A 16,559-nucleotide genomic window follows, 5' to 3' on the forward strand; every position below is an offset into this window, starting at 1 on the left:
TGTTTTGCCTAATAAATTATTTCTAGTTGTATATATTTTTTATTGCCCCATTATAAAAAAGTAAAAACAAAAAAAATTGTCATTAAAATAAAATATTGTTTTCTAGTGTGAGCAACCCTTAACACTTAGGGGTATGAAAAATAGATGTTAGCTTATTCTCAGACCTACTGAATACACATATAAAATTTGGTAATGAGCGGTAAAGCCGTTTCGGAGGAGTACGGTAACTAACATCGTGACACGGGAATTTTATATATTAGATATGACAAAAAATCGGATAATCATTTTATTCTTATAACACTTAAAGAAAATAAATGATAGAGTTAGTCGAAATCTTTTGTGACGTCACTTTTCTGTACACTTTTTACCGACAAGTGACGTCATTAGCTCCTAATATGGGTTCGTTTTATCATAATGGCTTTGATGCGTTTATCTTTTCACTTTTTATTATTTTAATAAACTAAAAAAGTAAGTATTATTATTATTTATAGACTAACCTGATGGACTTAATAGATTTTGAATCGAAATTCCTATCGTTTTTATTTACGTAAGAAAAAGTGTTTAGTGTATGCTGATAAATCTGCACTATTCCGTACCAAATCCCTCTTTGCTCGTATTCCGTTTATCTGTTCGAGAAAACTGCGGTACTTACAAAGTTTTAGCCCGAACTATAGCAGGGATCGTCAACATTTCCCGATTCGACTTCTCTTGACAAACACTATACTTGGTCTATTTGCAAAATGTTATTTGTTAGTAAATTTCGCAGCCGAGAGCGTGCTTTATAGTACTGCTAGGTGAAAACCATTTAACTATCAATGTAATGCCTATATTTCATAATCACTATTAGAGCTAAAATCAACTTAAAAACAAGTCTTAGTAAGAAATAAGCGAGCAATAAGTATAAAATAACTTGAACCGAAGGTTGGTAAGCCCTGAACTTGAAGCTGTACAGAAAGTGTTTGCAGTTCACAAAATAAACGTTTAAATATCTTAAGTTCGTAAGTCACACAAGTTGTAGTGAGAGTTAGTTGACAAAATATACTTAAGTTGCACTGCAAGCGAGCTGTTTAACTTTAAACATAGTTTAAAACTGTTATGGTATATTGGGTAAATCGGAATAGGTGTAGAAATAGTTGAATGTACTACCTAATAAATATGTTTAAAAACGTGAACTATAAATGGAGTAAATTGTGTTAGTCTAACTTGAACTTTGTTAATTGGTATCAACGTCCATTTGCATTTTGGAAAACATTTAAGAATTTAAATAAGATTGATTAGGGTTAACGAATATAAAAAAAATCAATTAATATATTTCCATGTTACATAATTACGATCTAAAAGATCGGTTTTCTAAATTACCTAATAAATGAAAACCAAATGTAATAGATAACTTTTACATTATGCAATTTCATAATCCCAAACATAATTTATAGCTAAATTATAGCACAAATTAACTCTGTCAGTTTGATAGATTTTGGACACACACATACATATATAGCCTCGTTACGAAGATCGCTTCCATATTTATCTCTTTATGTAACAGAATGTAAACACTGTCTCCACATTTTCGGCAAACAATACCTACGTAATTACCGACAATGATTTAAGAAAGCTTACCAGACTGTGATATAAATATGTTCACTCACTCAGACACAAATTTCACAAAACGAATCTTGTTTCACTCACTGACACATCAAAATATATTATTTTCTTATCACAAGTTCGCGGTATTCAAATTGTATCTTTTTCGGAGGGTGATAGAGTTTATATTGTCGTGTGGGCGGTGGTCGCGGTAAGACACGGGTGCGCAAGGCCGCTGCGCTCGCGCAGATGAGTTGGTTCTTATCACGAGCCTCGGCGGCGAGTGTGTAGTGTGACCACACGTACTCGAGGTGACGGGAAATTGCTTTTCATTTACTTTTAACTACTGTTCAAACAAATTTTAATGGTGTTTTTGAGGCAATGTATGTTTAATTAGCTAAGCCTGTGTCTTTGGTTGGTTTTGTATACTTTGTTATATACTAATTATAATTTTAAACGAAAAAAAATGTTTTTATGTATTTTTTTTGTGAAATTAAATGACGCTTAACTTAGTGTTAACGCTAAATTTAGTTGATCCCTTGCGGCGTTGGTCACGATGAGCCTGTTGTGCCAAAGGTAAAATTCATCCATTTAGTTTCATTCTGATTGATATAAACATTTATAATGAAATTAAATTTGATACACATAAAAGATGAAATTAATAAAAATACCTAAAAACAGTGACTCACACATTTTATATCTCTGCAATTATCATGGTCACCCTACAAGAGAGATGAATGAAAGTACATTCTAATGTGAAAAACGTAAACGACATCTGGCGGATCACAGAGAAAACAATTATACGCACACTCATGCGCGCATGCATGTAATTATTACTGTGTGTATGTTTGCTAAGAAGGTGTGCGGTTTAAAGAGTACGATTATTCTTTTAATGCGAATGTGACATGAAGATTTTAATTTAAATAAATATCTTGATCATTTAAGCACGTTTAAGTCAGATTAAAATTAAAAAAAGACTGTAATATAACATAAGAATGCCATAAAAAGAACAAACAAGAGGTATAAGGAAAATGGAGTTTTGCGCCGCCGGATAAGTAGGTCCTTATCAATTTTAAAGGACTCCTATTATTGATAATGAATCTTCGGAAAATGGACCTTATCACTTTTGATACAAAACCTAAATCACTTTTATTGTTTGTAACAGCTAAATAGCAATAACAACAAATACATCCAAAAATTTTAAATAAGCTAGAGTTTCTCAATAATTGCAAGAGAGGAGGAAAGGTACAAGCCTGCGAGGTTAATCGCCGACCTTCACGAAAAGGAAAGAACATGATTAAAAAGAAACAATTTATCGCGTAATAGCACTTTATATCCCTAGCACTCGAAATGCCCTTTTTGTGTAGAAGCTAGTGACGTAACTAACATGTATTGTGACGACCTGCGTAAGTATCTACTTACTAATAAGACTGAAATCTTCATCAGACAAGTGGTTGCGCATGTCTCAAGTACCCAGATCAACAATTGTTCTGTGGCAATACAAGGTAGTTATGAACAATTATTTTGTGGCAATACGGGGTAGCTTTTTTCATGGTTTATTTTCTAGCCAATAAAATATTGGGCATCGAATACAGGACCCCAATTCCGCTATTGGCTTTTATTGACTTTGAGTGTTCTGCTCCGAACTGGATTTCCAATTATTGCGAAGGCACAATGCTTTGGAGAATATGAATAGAGTTAAATTAAATCAAATTATCACTGTATCATTGACGATTGTAAAGAAGAATTGGGGCCCAGGACCTTACGTTGCCTTGATTAACAAAGGCATAGAACATATTACAACATTAAGTTTTGTATTTTTTTTAATTATAACCTATTTTAAAATTCATTTGTATCACATAAGGACCACAGCGTCATCTTACAATTGACATAAATCAAATAAAGCAAAGGACTTTTAAAATAAACTTTATCAATTAATAGGAAAATGATACGAAGGCTCTTGACTTTGATTTCCAGGTATCCATACTTGATTGGTAATACGATAGCGCGCATGCGCAGTGAGCTGATACGCTGATACCTGCAGTATTACGTAGCAATGAAACGTGATAGACAAATCACTTGGTGTGAGTACTTCCGGACACTTTACATAGTACTTTGTAACACATTTTTATTATGATTAGAAAGTACAACTTACTTACCTATTTTTTGTCTTCTTTTTGTTGTTCTTCCTTTATTCCTTTTGGTGGCGCTGTTTAACCCTAGACACACTCCCGAATATAGTATCGTGATTACGTCGAATTAAAATAGCAAAGCAATAAATGGAGATAAATACCATTCCTTCTCGAATCAGAATTGATTTAAAATTACAATCTTAAAAATCAAGTTCCGATCATAAAGCTTGTTAAAACTGCTTAGAACATTCAATTACAAGATGTCTTGTGTTAATCTTTTTTACTTCTACATGACATATTATTTGCTATATACTGCAAATTGGATACGTGCAATGAAACTTTACGACGGCAAATGACAACCTACCTATTCAATCAATGTTCATGTCAACACCTAGCTTACACTCAACAAGCAAATTGCCTGCACATGAAAGCAATATGTTATGACACCAATATACTAATAGAGCAAGAGCCCGTGGATCCCAGGCCTACGTTATTTTTTAAAAGCTGAAAGTCTATCAGCGGCTGCTTCCAACATAGGTAAGAATAATGGTCGATTATGGAGTTTAGGTCATGTTGCCTTTGGCAGATGAGTATACTAAAGGTGTCTAAAATATCGATCCAACTACGTCAAATTATAAAGGCACCATTTTTGTTATCATAAGTTAAAATAGTTAGGATGTTGGGAGCATCCTATGACAAACTTTCAGCTTGTATAAAATAACGTTGGTCTGGGGTTCACGGGCTCTTAGACCATAAGTATTTACCGAGACATCTGTGTGTAATGTTAGCAGTGATTTAAAGACGAGGAGTCAAAGAGACGAACAAATCATTAAGTGAAACAAAAGCTGCTTAACAATAAACACGAGATTTACATGAGAATGTGGCAGACAGGCGCCCACCAGCCACGAAACCACCTACCAGCAACTCCTAAAAAGAACTTGTATACGTGTAAGCGGGACGGCGCTCTACACCGTGTAATGCCATCTCTCTCTTTCATAACTCCACAAGGCGGCTTAAAAGTTGGTGGTAGGCCCCCAGTGCGGTAAGAGATTTGCACGAGTGTCTTCATAAACCACAGGGAATGTTTATGTTGATTGCGTGAATAAGGAAATAGAACACATGTTTTGTTGCTCGAGCATCAAAACGAAAATCGGGGAAGATTTTCGTTTGTAAGTTCTAATTCCTAATCTATTTGATTTTCCGCATTTAAGATACCAACTGTGGAGGTTTATTCCTAAATGATCAATATGATATTGCTTGATTGAGTAGTTCATAAAAAAACATCAGGACAGAAACGTGCAGCTTTAAAAAAAACACTTACAGCAAGTGGTCATAAATGGAAGAAAGTTACAGAGAAACCTCTCAGCTGAGACAACAAATAAATTCATAACCTACGCCTTGGGTACATCCAAATTCAAAATGCTTTAAATACAGCTCATTGCTTCTCAGCTTCCACATTCTCAGCGTATAGGTCAATGCAGGGTATTGAAGGTATGTGGTCGTTTGTCTCTCGTGCATAACTCGTGTCTCTGTAAGCGCGCGACCTTGCGTAGCGCTCAAAATATTCCAAGCACTTCTGTACAATTTGGTACCTAAGGTCATAAGTGGAAAAGTCGTAAGGTTGATCTTCGTAAGCCATTATGACACATATTATAGATTACCTTATATCGCTAATGCACTTCAGTTGAGAAATAAATAAAACGTAGGCGCAAAATAAGGAATAAGATTCGTTTTTGTACACAAATAAAATAATGTCGTTCAGCTTGTTTCTAAGTCCATATTTTTCAACTTGATTTGCGACTGTAATTAAAGAGAATTTAAATTGAGCCTTGCTATAAGGAAAATTATCTTTTGTTCATCAAATCACGGAAAAGACATTTCCCAAAAAAATCCATTCTCAAAGTGGCAAGATTGTTTCCATTACGATAAAATTAAATGAGCATCTTCAAGTTATTGTAGGCACTTGTTCCATACTTCGAAGAGATTTCGAATACCAGCTGATAACAACCGCGATAACAGTATTTCATGATAGCTATTGTTTTCCTAACTTTGTATTGGAAGTTATTTTTGTATTTAAGACTCAAAGCTGTTGAAAAAATTCGAAGAGGGAAATTGTAAAACTCTGTAAAATTGAAAATATATAACTGATGCAATATTAAAGACAAAAAAAAGAGGGAAATTGAGAATATTTAAAATCCTTTTTTTGTATCTTTTAAAAACTTTAAGACATCTTCAGGTGAATAACTCATTAACAATTTGCTGTTTGTAATACATAGATTTATGCAGATTTCGTAGAGCACTCTTTAGTATAGTTTAAGTTAGTATCACATTAAATGCGTTCTTTGTTATCTAATGACCCATTCTAGAATAATTCTATAAAGATTCTAAATTCTTAAATAACGACATTTATTAAAATAAGAAGAACGAACATTTATATACACAGACAGATACCTATTTGCCCACATTCACATGGTATGAGCATGGAGTTTCTACCACTATCCCACAAGACCGTTCCTCTAGCGGTTTTGACGGCCGAGTGGGATTGGTATGCGAAGAACGTTCTGACAACTATGTCAGTGAGTAGTACTAAGTATGTATTATAATATGTTATCGTACAGAGCAAAAAACAAAGTTTCAAGAATTGACATAATAGCGTTTTTGCTGTTTCCTCGGCGTTTACCAACTCGTTTTCAATTTTTTAAAACATGTATCTTTAAAATCGTAAAAATGCACAAAATAGTTATTACAAAAAAAAACATGTGATTTCTCTCTTCATCCGTTATATTTTTATTAAATCCTTTGATTGGTACTTTGTCGCCATTCGAAACTTTACGTCATACAAAAATGTATTGTGTAAGTTTCTTAAAGTGATAATATGAGATCGACAAAAATATCGACTCGTTTTTACATAAGTCGGAGTAAACATTTAGTTTTCCACAATTAAAGTCGTTAGAAACTCGAAATCAAATATAAGAACGACGTCTCTTTAAAGCAATGACTGGCATAGAAATCATTTATTTAATCGTCGAGTATGTCTTTCATTCAAATCACTCAGCTTGTGCAAATACATCTATTCTAAATCAACAGCTGTACTTACGCGGCTATCATTTAAAAATAATCATTCTACTTTAATTGAAAACCTTTTTATCGATGTGAAAACTCTTAAATTGATTCGTTTTGCAACCGTTTTGTTACCTTTCATGTTTGATAATTATATTTGCTGATTTCATTCAATCATAGGTAATATTACCTGTTGCAAATGTTTGAAGTCAAGTGCTGTCATAATGTTAATGGTATATAGAACACTTTAATCGTACTGGTAGCTTTGTGGTTCCATTAAAGGATGTGTATGTATAAGGTACAGGTTCGATCCCAAAGTAATTTGACAATGTGGCTTCTACAAAGCTTCACTTTCCCAATGGTTGCACTGACAAAAAGTTAAGGAAATCATGATGATGAAACCTTGATTTTGGAATATTTATATAGTGTACAACCTGCTGAAGCTGCAGTAGCTAGCTATATGGGAAGACTTACTTAAAGTAACACTAGGCTAACCGATTAGTTAAACTTTAAGTACAAGCTGTTATAACTATTACTGTTGTTCAGAAAAGTGATCTCCTGTTAACGCATTTATATCTACATTTACATATTAGACCATCACCCTCTGAAGTAGCTTAGCTAAATTGAATTATCCCTGGATTAGTTCTTGGTTGTAAGGGAACTTCAATTTTTGTCAATAAACCGTGATTCATTTATAGGATTTTTGTTTACTTTACAGTTATCTGCTGATAGATTCAGCATTTTTGCCAGCGTCTTGTAATAACCACACATGGGTGCAGATATAAGTAGCATTAAACTAATAGATTTAAAAAATCTAAAAACCCACGTTTTCAAATGTCCATTAAAATTTTATTAAAATCGATCCAGAAGCTTTTATGGTTGTAAATTGCATTGTTATCTGGTTTGAAGCTACCCAGAAAATTATAGCCTGCTAGCTTATCGGAAAGTTTCTCAAAATTCACTTGTAAAGATACAACCAAAACTTATAAAAACGTGGGAAAAAGTTTTATTGTAGAATGTTCATTTACACTTATGCTATCAACAAAGTTTCATTCATCTTCAATTTCTATACAATGCAAGTTTGGTCACGGTTTCAGCTAAATATTTTTCGTGACCTACATTCGGAATCATACAGGCGTGTATTTGAATCAAATCAGTGCATCACAGCTACAGCTCATGTAGTCCTGGTAGTGCGGATCTAAATTGGAGCGGAATATGCCGAACACGGCTCAGACGGATGTGTGTCCGTCACTCCGGAGGCGTCGGATCGCAAGTGTCGGTCGTGTATCTGACAGGAAACATGTATTGATGATTCGGTTTAAATTATCTAAATATTGAAATAGTGATAGCTGTAGTTTAGGCACTGGTTTTGAAATGTTGTTATGTTATAGACTTTTAAGCAGCTGCAGATTATTTTTGATAAATTATTCGCAAAATTATATGTGCTTATGTTCGTTAGGTAATATACTACTGGTTTGCCTTAGATAAGGCATAGGTATACATGTAAGGTAGATATATTTTGTCAGTGACTTGTTTTCAGCAGTATCAAGCTACCAATAAATAACGTTAAAACCTGCTTCATTACCGAGTAAAAAATATTCTATGGATTTTCAAAGAAATGTTTATCTATAACATCCACTTAATTTTTATAGTTAAAATACAATAACTTTAAGCAGTCAAGAGTTATAAAGAACGTTGAAAATGTATCCGATACTGCAAAGATTCAACAAAAACGATAAATCAGTTCTAGATTAGTTTTCCGATTAAATGGTCTGAGTAAAGCTCTTTCCGAATCATTTGCGATTCAGTCGCGACTCCCGCTGAACCGTGGCCGCTTTCGACTCAGTATTTACCTTGCGAGATTAGAATATGTGGAAAATCTTCAAAAGCAGTTTTTTTTTAACTAGAGCCAATTTTTGAATTTGTCCAATGTGTCCAAGTTATATTAAAACAGCAAATTAGGGATGCACAAGATTTTCCTGACGTAATGTTTTTAAAATGACGACAAAAATAGTAGATTAAGCTTTTTTTATAGACGGGACGGGATACGACATGGATGAATGCATTATTTTCTAGTGATTAGGCACCCAACTTAATTCAGAACTGTAGCTAGATGCGTAGTCATAAGTACACATCTATACTAATATATAAAGCTGAAGAGTTTGTTTGTTTCTTTGTTTGAACGCGCTAATCTCAGGAACTAATGGTCCAAATTTAAAAAATATTTTTGTGTTGAATAGACCATTCATCGAGGAAGTCTTAAGGCTATAAACCATCACGCTGCGACTAATAGGAGCTAAGATACAATGGAAAATGTGAAAAAAGGGCAGGTATACCTAAATCATTACTTATATCTTCTACCCACGGGGACGAAGTCGCGGGCAACAGCTAGTATTATGTAAAGCGCTAGCAGCAACCGAGTAGGGCTCTCAAACATATGATCGCCATGTGCCTCCGGTAGACATAACTGCAGCCATCAACATTGTTGAAGCGTTATCCTCTGAATCTACTTTTACTATATTCAATAAGTTAAACTTTTTTGTAACATATTTAATTTATTAAGTACCTACACCATAACAAAATTACTTAACAATATGATCATTAACAATTGGTAACTGAATTCTTAGGTAGTACTGTACTTCGAATTTACTACTGCTGTCAATGAGTTACATTATATTATTATGTAGTATTTTACGGCCCATACCTCAAACTTCTATTGGAAAAGTAAGACATAATATATATTGCGGCCATAATCATTTGTAAGGAACATTCATGTGTTGGAACGAAAGTCATGAATGAATAATAAAATTATTCGTCACATCTGAAAAGATTAGCAATTGGAGTACGGAAATATATTGCTATTGGTTAGGCAATTGGGCTGACGAACTGAGGGTCGATAAAAGTATCGTGTGCTTCGATTGCTGTTACGAGTTTACAAGTATGCTTGCAAGCACGGCCAGTACAACCTAGCCAAAACGTCAAACCATTGACGGTAATTTTTCATTCTCCTAATATTATTATGCTATTTGATAGTCAAATCCCACTGTTAGGTCAGTCGAGAGGTTCCTTGATTTTGTTCTGCGCATTCTGGCGGCGCAGGTCGGAGGTGATGGCGGCGCAGACGGCGGCGCCGGCGCACAACACGCCCACCGCGGAGAGGTTCGCCCAGCGGTCGTCTGCCGCGCTCAGCACACGCTCGTACGCCAGCGTTAATATGATACCGAATAACTGGAACGGAACAAAAACATTATATAGTCCTTTAGGAATTTTAAAGATTAAAATGGGTAAAATGGATTGTGTGAAAGATGTTAAGAACAATAGAAGTAAATGTTGAGATATCGTCTACACTTCACTACACATACTTCCTTGAGTCTACATTGTTGTTTCAAGCTCTTTTCCTGGATCGCAATCAGAATTGAGACCCGTCGTGTTTTATTATAGAATCTAAGACTTCATCACTACCTGAACAACAGCATTCAATATTCCAGATGTAGTCCCTTCTGGTTCAGGATATGTTACTTCCGATGCAAATTCGTATCCCACAGCTAAATAAGCTGTCATAAAGAATCTGGAAAAGTATAATAAATTACATTAATAAAGCTTAAGTAATGACCAAAAACTTTATAATTCAAAGATTTTTTTAATTGGAGATATATTTATTGAAGATTAACTCACCCAAGCAAGATATTGCTCAAATACACGACACCAATGTATCCACAATCCAGAGTGAAGGTGAAGACAAGCATGCCGGCGATGGTGGCCACGTAGAGCGCCAGCGTGGTCTCCTTGAAGCGGTGAGTCTTGTCCAGGATCACGCCACAGACCACGGAGCCCGCCATGCCAGACACTACAAAGACCAGACCGATTCGACCTGCGTCTAATTGGGCACCCTGGAAAATATTAAAAATAATTTGTAAGTCAGAAGTCTAGTAAATCCTAGATAGCTTCACTTCCTGTCGGGCCAGCGGGGTTGTCCAAGGCATATAGCACCCCGGTACGGCGGTACACAAAGGACAAATGAAAGAACATGGGTTTCCGCTCATCCCCAAGCGGGAGTAGTTTTTGATGATTTCTCATAGATAGCTCTACTTATATTTTTTTGTAAGCTTTTGATTTTGGATGAATGATTGATATTGAATGAAAAATAACCCGGTCCCACTGCAGCTGAGTCCGCGTTTGTTGTATATCTGTAAGATCAGTATTTGAAATCCGCGTTCTTAACTATGTTTTGATGATTTATTCACAGTTTGTGATACACAAAAGAAAACAAACTAACCTAATTAATTCGATTATTAATTCAAAAAAACTTACAGGATAATGCTTCAAGATGACTTCGTTGAGCAAAGTGGATATGGCGAGGAAAACGCCCACGTTGATACTATAGGAGATAAGCAGAAGTATGAAATTCCTGTTCGTCATGAGTTTCTTTAGAGACAGGAGGAAGTTGGAGTCCAAGGTGCTGCCAAAATCTGCTGCAGCCGAAGGTGGGGTGGGAGGAGCCGCCTTGAAAACTGAAAGGGTGAATTATTGTTTTTAATCTCTGTTCGGAGTAAAAAGTTGCCGAACTTTAAAAACTAACAGAACTAAGTAAAGCTTAGCTCGATATCCAATCAATTCTTTTGTCAAACATTTTCGATAATTTATCAAACACCAAATTCGTGCAATCTATTTCACTACAAATACAATTAATTGTACATTTTGAACATTACAAAAGACCCATCCATAAATTCGGGTTCAATTTGCATCGAACATGGCAATAATGAGACCCGTTTCGAAACTGATGAAATTTGTCGCTATAAAGGTGGTATTGCGAAAATACGATCGCATAATGTAGGTAATTTCGCTAAATATCGATTTGAAATTTAATAATTATCGAAACAAACGGGTTATTGCATATTCGTCATAACATAGGCTCAACAAGCTAGGCAATTATTTCGGTACAAAACGTAATAGGGATGATGACTCGATATAAAAAGAAAAGATCTCATTAGTCCCTCAGTTAGATAATTGAAAAGTATGAGACACGTAGTTTTTCCTTTTTCAGAAAAACCAGAATTGACAAAGATTAACTGCTTTAAAGTTTAGGAGCGGGGGGCTTGTGACGTAACGATATGGTAAAATTTATACTCAATCGTGACGTCACGCGTAAGTTTCATTGACTGTAATTTGGCCAATTTACGTTTGCGGGACTAATTAAAAAATACGCATCCATTATTATACAAAAAACTACAAGACGGACACTGCAAAAAAAAAATCATCATCCCTATTATGTATACCTGTGTAAGATTACTACCAAAACTGATATTGGTTGGTATGAACATTTTCCTTATATTTCCCATCAACTTACAAAGTAGAATACAGACGAACAAAACGCTTGAGTATGAGGCGTAGATATGGAACATGAGTTGCAAATCTGCTGCTATTTCCTCAGTCGTGCCTGCTGCTCGGACTAGTAGAGGGGGGCAGCACGAAGCCCATGGCTACCCCCATCTGAGGGGAGAACAGGCCCTGATTATTACAAGGTTAATATAAAGGATATAAGCGATGTCTGAAGATTTACCGGTTTCTCGAATAAGGGTCAATACACACTGGAAAGGCAGCTGCGACAGCATCGTTAAGAGGCAGAAGATTACACATAATTTTGAATCTTATTCATGACAGCAAAAAGATTACAGTCACTTGAAAGCAAAATAGAGGCAGTGAGGCGCCGAGAAACTGGAGGACCCTTTTTGCGATCTCCATAACACGATTAAAATCATCACGTGTTGTGTTTGCGTAATGAAGTACATATGTACACTTATCATATGCTTGGAAATACCACATATAAAGTTTTTGTTGTTGGTTTCGCTTGAGGGAATTTAATTGCGATGATTTCCTCAAGTGGCTAAATTATCTCGTAATTATGATTACTTTATTATAAATGTGTTAAATGCAAGCTGCTGCAGATCCTTTTTAAATTTTCAGTCGTCACTATCATACATTTTCTGGACTTGTAGCTAATATTACCAGTTGGCCAATTCTACTTCAACAATTGTGGCTAGTTAGTCAATAAACCGTAGAGATAGATTGAATTAATTGCCCAATATTGCTTCATGTAGTGTCTATTATTTTGGTTAACTGTAACTGTGGTGGCTGACAAGCTTAACCAATTGATATTCTCCAGCTCACAGAACAATTTTCCTTAAATACTTTAATTAAATTTTAATTTCAAATGCATCTCAATCTCATAATTACCATATTTCCAAAGACTCCGATACTGGCATGCTGAAGACACCTGATCAGGTCCGAACCACACGGCAGCCAGGCGAGGCGGTATGTTCAGGACGAAGACTTGCGAGACAGCTGACACGGTCTGGCCAGTGAAGCCCAGCCAGAACATGTCCTGGGGCACGGAGAACACCTTCAGCCATGCTCCCAGTCCCGTGCCAAAGGCGCCGATGATTACACATAGGCGAATGTTCTGAAAGAGAACTATTATCATCATTGGTTTGAACTTGAACATCTCTGGGGGCCTATTACTACATCTTACAAGACTCTAAGCCATGTAATATACACAGTTTCGGTTCCCATCAACAACATTATTAAATTTCAATAGAGAAGATGGCTGGAAGATATCACCTATTTGGGACCCAATAATACAAAAACTCAAGGCTAACCCAAGAGCAGCGCTGCAAGACATCACGACACAGTGAGCTCGTACTGCGTAGGTCGGACCACAAATAATTAATTAAAAATATGAAGGTAGAACGAGCAACATCTTCTGTCAAGACGAACACCATCTCAGTCTGCCCGTGACCATGATACCTGCAAAGGTGTCGAAACTTCGGGAACTAAAATCAAAAATTAAACCGCGATAAAAATCCGTAAAAGTAGTTTCATTTCAACATTATTAAGTTAAGAGTTAGTTATAGACCGCCTGGACTGCTAAATTAGATGCATTCTTAAGCGAATAATTGTATTCTTGATGTCTTGTTCTCTGATTAAGTTATTATTCAATATTTTGATATTTATGATGACTGCTGCTGTTGACTAATGTGTTTTTTTTTCATAATCCTGTATTCCGCAAACCGTGGGAACCGATTCTACCGCACGTCATACCTTCCTCCCTATTTGTTATACTATACCATACCTAGTCATTACGTGGATGAAAATAACACATAAATGTTTGGCTTGATGGTTTCGCTTGAGGGAATTTAACTGCAACGATTTTGCCTCAAGTGGCTAAATTATCTGATAATTTTGTTTGTTTTATTGTCTACTACCTGCCTTAGTTACGAGATGACGCAAATGAGTAGTATTAATTTCCTAGTAGTGAAGACACTCCGTCGAATCTCTTAAGGTCACTGCGAGACAAACCATGAGGTTCTAAAACAGCAGGTACACCAGGAGTAAAAAGGGCACCAAGAATACCTAATACCAAGCTAGTATCGAATTGACTATGGTGCCTATGAAGAACGACTGGCAAGAAACTCCAAAATATATGTATTTTAAAATACGTGGCTTAGTAAAAACCTTGCGCTTCTGCTGCGAGCCAGGTCATGATGACAACGATACCCCAACGAAGCAAACGACTGTTTCAGGGCATTGACAAAGACGAGATGCACGACACGGTACGCCCAAAAAAGAATTTTTATCCGGAAAGTATGTTATCTAATATCCACGATAGATAACAATACTTTCCGTTAGCAAAATTGACGGAAGTGTCTGTTACTCTATAAGTTCAAGGGCATTGGATTAATTTAATTCGCCGAGACATATTGTGTGCGCTTCCTGCATCTCAATGGGTAATTTGATCTATTTATATTGTAAATATGTATTGTTCTGAATATCCATCCGCTTTGATGATGAGTTTTATACATCGTAAAGGACCGTGCAGGTGTATTTTTCATTAATAGTAATGGTCATATAATGAACATTGTAGATTTGTGTTGTTCGAAATAAAAATCGAACTATTTCCGCCTAAAAATTGTCAATTTTGTCCAAGTGACCTTAAACGGCCTTGCTTGATAATTACACATATTTGTAGTCGGATCATTATCGTAAGCAATTACGATAATGTCTCCCATTATCCACAGTTAGTAACGACAAACGATTTAAGTTCTAATTTACCTTTGCATACCTACAATTTTGATTGATAACAGAACTATTCTTCTTTACACTATTCAGATGGATCTTTAAGTGTCAGTGGGATTTTATGATTAAAACCCATTGAAATGAAACTACTTTTACTGCAAAGGTGTTGAAACGTCGGGACTAAATCTAAAATTAAACCGCGATAAGATCCGTAAAAGTAGTTTCATTTCAATGATTTTCTTTAATAGATTTTTTTATGAACTATAGCTAATCTAACTAACTAATCAAATAAAATGACACGTTTTCTATTCGTGACAGCGTTGTAACTTATTATCCAACCGGAACGACAAACAAACAAACAAGAAAAGTGAGTGTATAAAAACGTGAGAAATAGATATGAGTTATTTTTTATATAAGCTACAATGTCTTTTTTTATTCTACTGGGTTTTTTTTAAAATATCACAATTTCCAAAGTCCAACTACACTAACGAAGTGAGAATTGCTTATAATTTGACTTTCCTCTGATTTTTTGGCATCTTATGCAAAACGCAGGTCATCGAATGCAGGTAAGAAAAATACCTGCTTGATATTGAACCTCTTTTCAATATCACTCAAACAAACACTATAATATATTGACGGCTGTATTGGCAGCGAAGTTTCCCTTCGCTTCGTATTTTGGACTAACGATAAGATATGCTAGTATTTCCCATTATCAGGTACATCATGAAATCAGAGTAGTTCTTAAAATACCCTTACCGTCTTATCCAGCAGCCAGCAGGCAGGGAATATGAGAAGGATGAAAGTAATCATGTAGATCAAAGAAGTCCAGTACACCTGATTGCTTGTCACATTGTAATACTTCACGATAGCGTCTTGAATTATAGTGTACTGTGTCCATTGCAGCGCGTTTGACGCCGAGTAGAAAACAAACACCAACAAAACCAGCCATCGAATAGGATACACTTGGTATTCTGTCGCAGTCTTTTCACTAGATAACTCTGTAACACCTGGTACTTTCTTCTCGGAAGTTCCTTCTATAACACTGACGCACACATCGATAGTTTTTGGATTTGGAGGCATCTTTTGTTTATTTTAATATTATTTATTTTTGTTAGCATCTAAATGGCGTTTTGATTTGAGATCTATCACTAATATACATAAGATGGTTTTTACTTTGTCATGACTTTTGTAGGCGGTTTTTTATTTGGTTTTGTTAGCCAGCGGAGAGCGCTAGCCTATCGCGGCAACTGACAGCACTAGTATGAGGATACATTGAACGTCATTTTGATCAGAAGAAAACAAGTTTGTTTGCAATAAACAAGTGGGAGTCGGACTCGCCTATGATGGGTTCCGTAAGAAACTTTGTTTTTCGCAAAAAAACAACAGATGCAGGAAAAAAGAAATTTAAAAATTAGGCATTTAGGATATTATTTTTCGTTACCAAAATAAAAGTTAATATACCTAACCCTAAGTCCGGTATTTATACCAAAAAAATAATGCCTAATATAAAAAAAATACAACTCAAAGCCAACTTCCACGATTCAAATTATCCCGAGTAGCTGCGGGACTAATAAAGTCCAGAGTTCTTTTAAAACACTAAATTATCGCACTACTGCAAACGACTTTATTGAAATAGTTTTGATTTATGTCATTTTGCAGCTATGCCTTACTTGCTAAGAGAAATAGGTCGCGTGGAGATGCAATATTCTTGTA

At 35.5% G+C, this 16,559-nt stretch overlaps 1 protein-coding gene and 1 pseudogene across 1 annotated transcript in view; both read right to left on the reverse strand.

Annotated features, from left to right (window-relative positions):
- Positions 1–3,264, reverse strand: part of LOC113507979 — a 39,740-nt gene extending 36,476 nt beyond the window's left edge. Inside the window, exon 1 of the mRNA XM_026890916.1 lies at positions 1,618–3,264. The gene's annotated coding sequence lies outside the window, so the exon portion shown is untranslated. The remainder of the gene's footprint in view (positions 1–1,617) is intronic.
- Positions 3,265–9,477: 6,213 nt separating this feature from the next.
- Positions 9,478–16,016, reverse strand: LOC113507981 (annotated as a pseudogene).
- Between the last annotated feature and the right edge of the window lie 543 nt (positions 16,017–16,559).

The sequence above is a fragment of the Trichoplusia ni genome, unplaced genomic scaffold (genome assembly GCF_003590095.1).
Source record: "Trichoplusia ni isolate ovarian cell line Hi5 unplaced genomic scaffold, tn1 tig00003613, whole genome shotgun sequence".
NCBI lineage: Eukaryota > Metazoa > Arthropoda > Insecta > Lepidoptera > Noctuidae > Trichoplusia > Trichoplusia ni.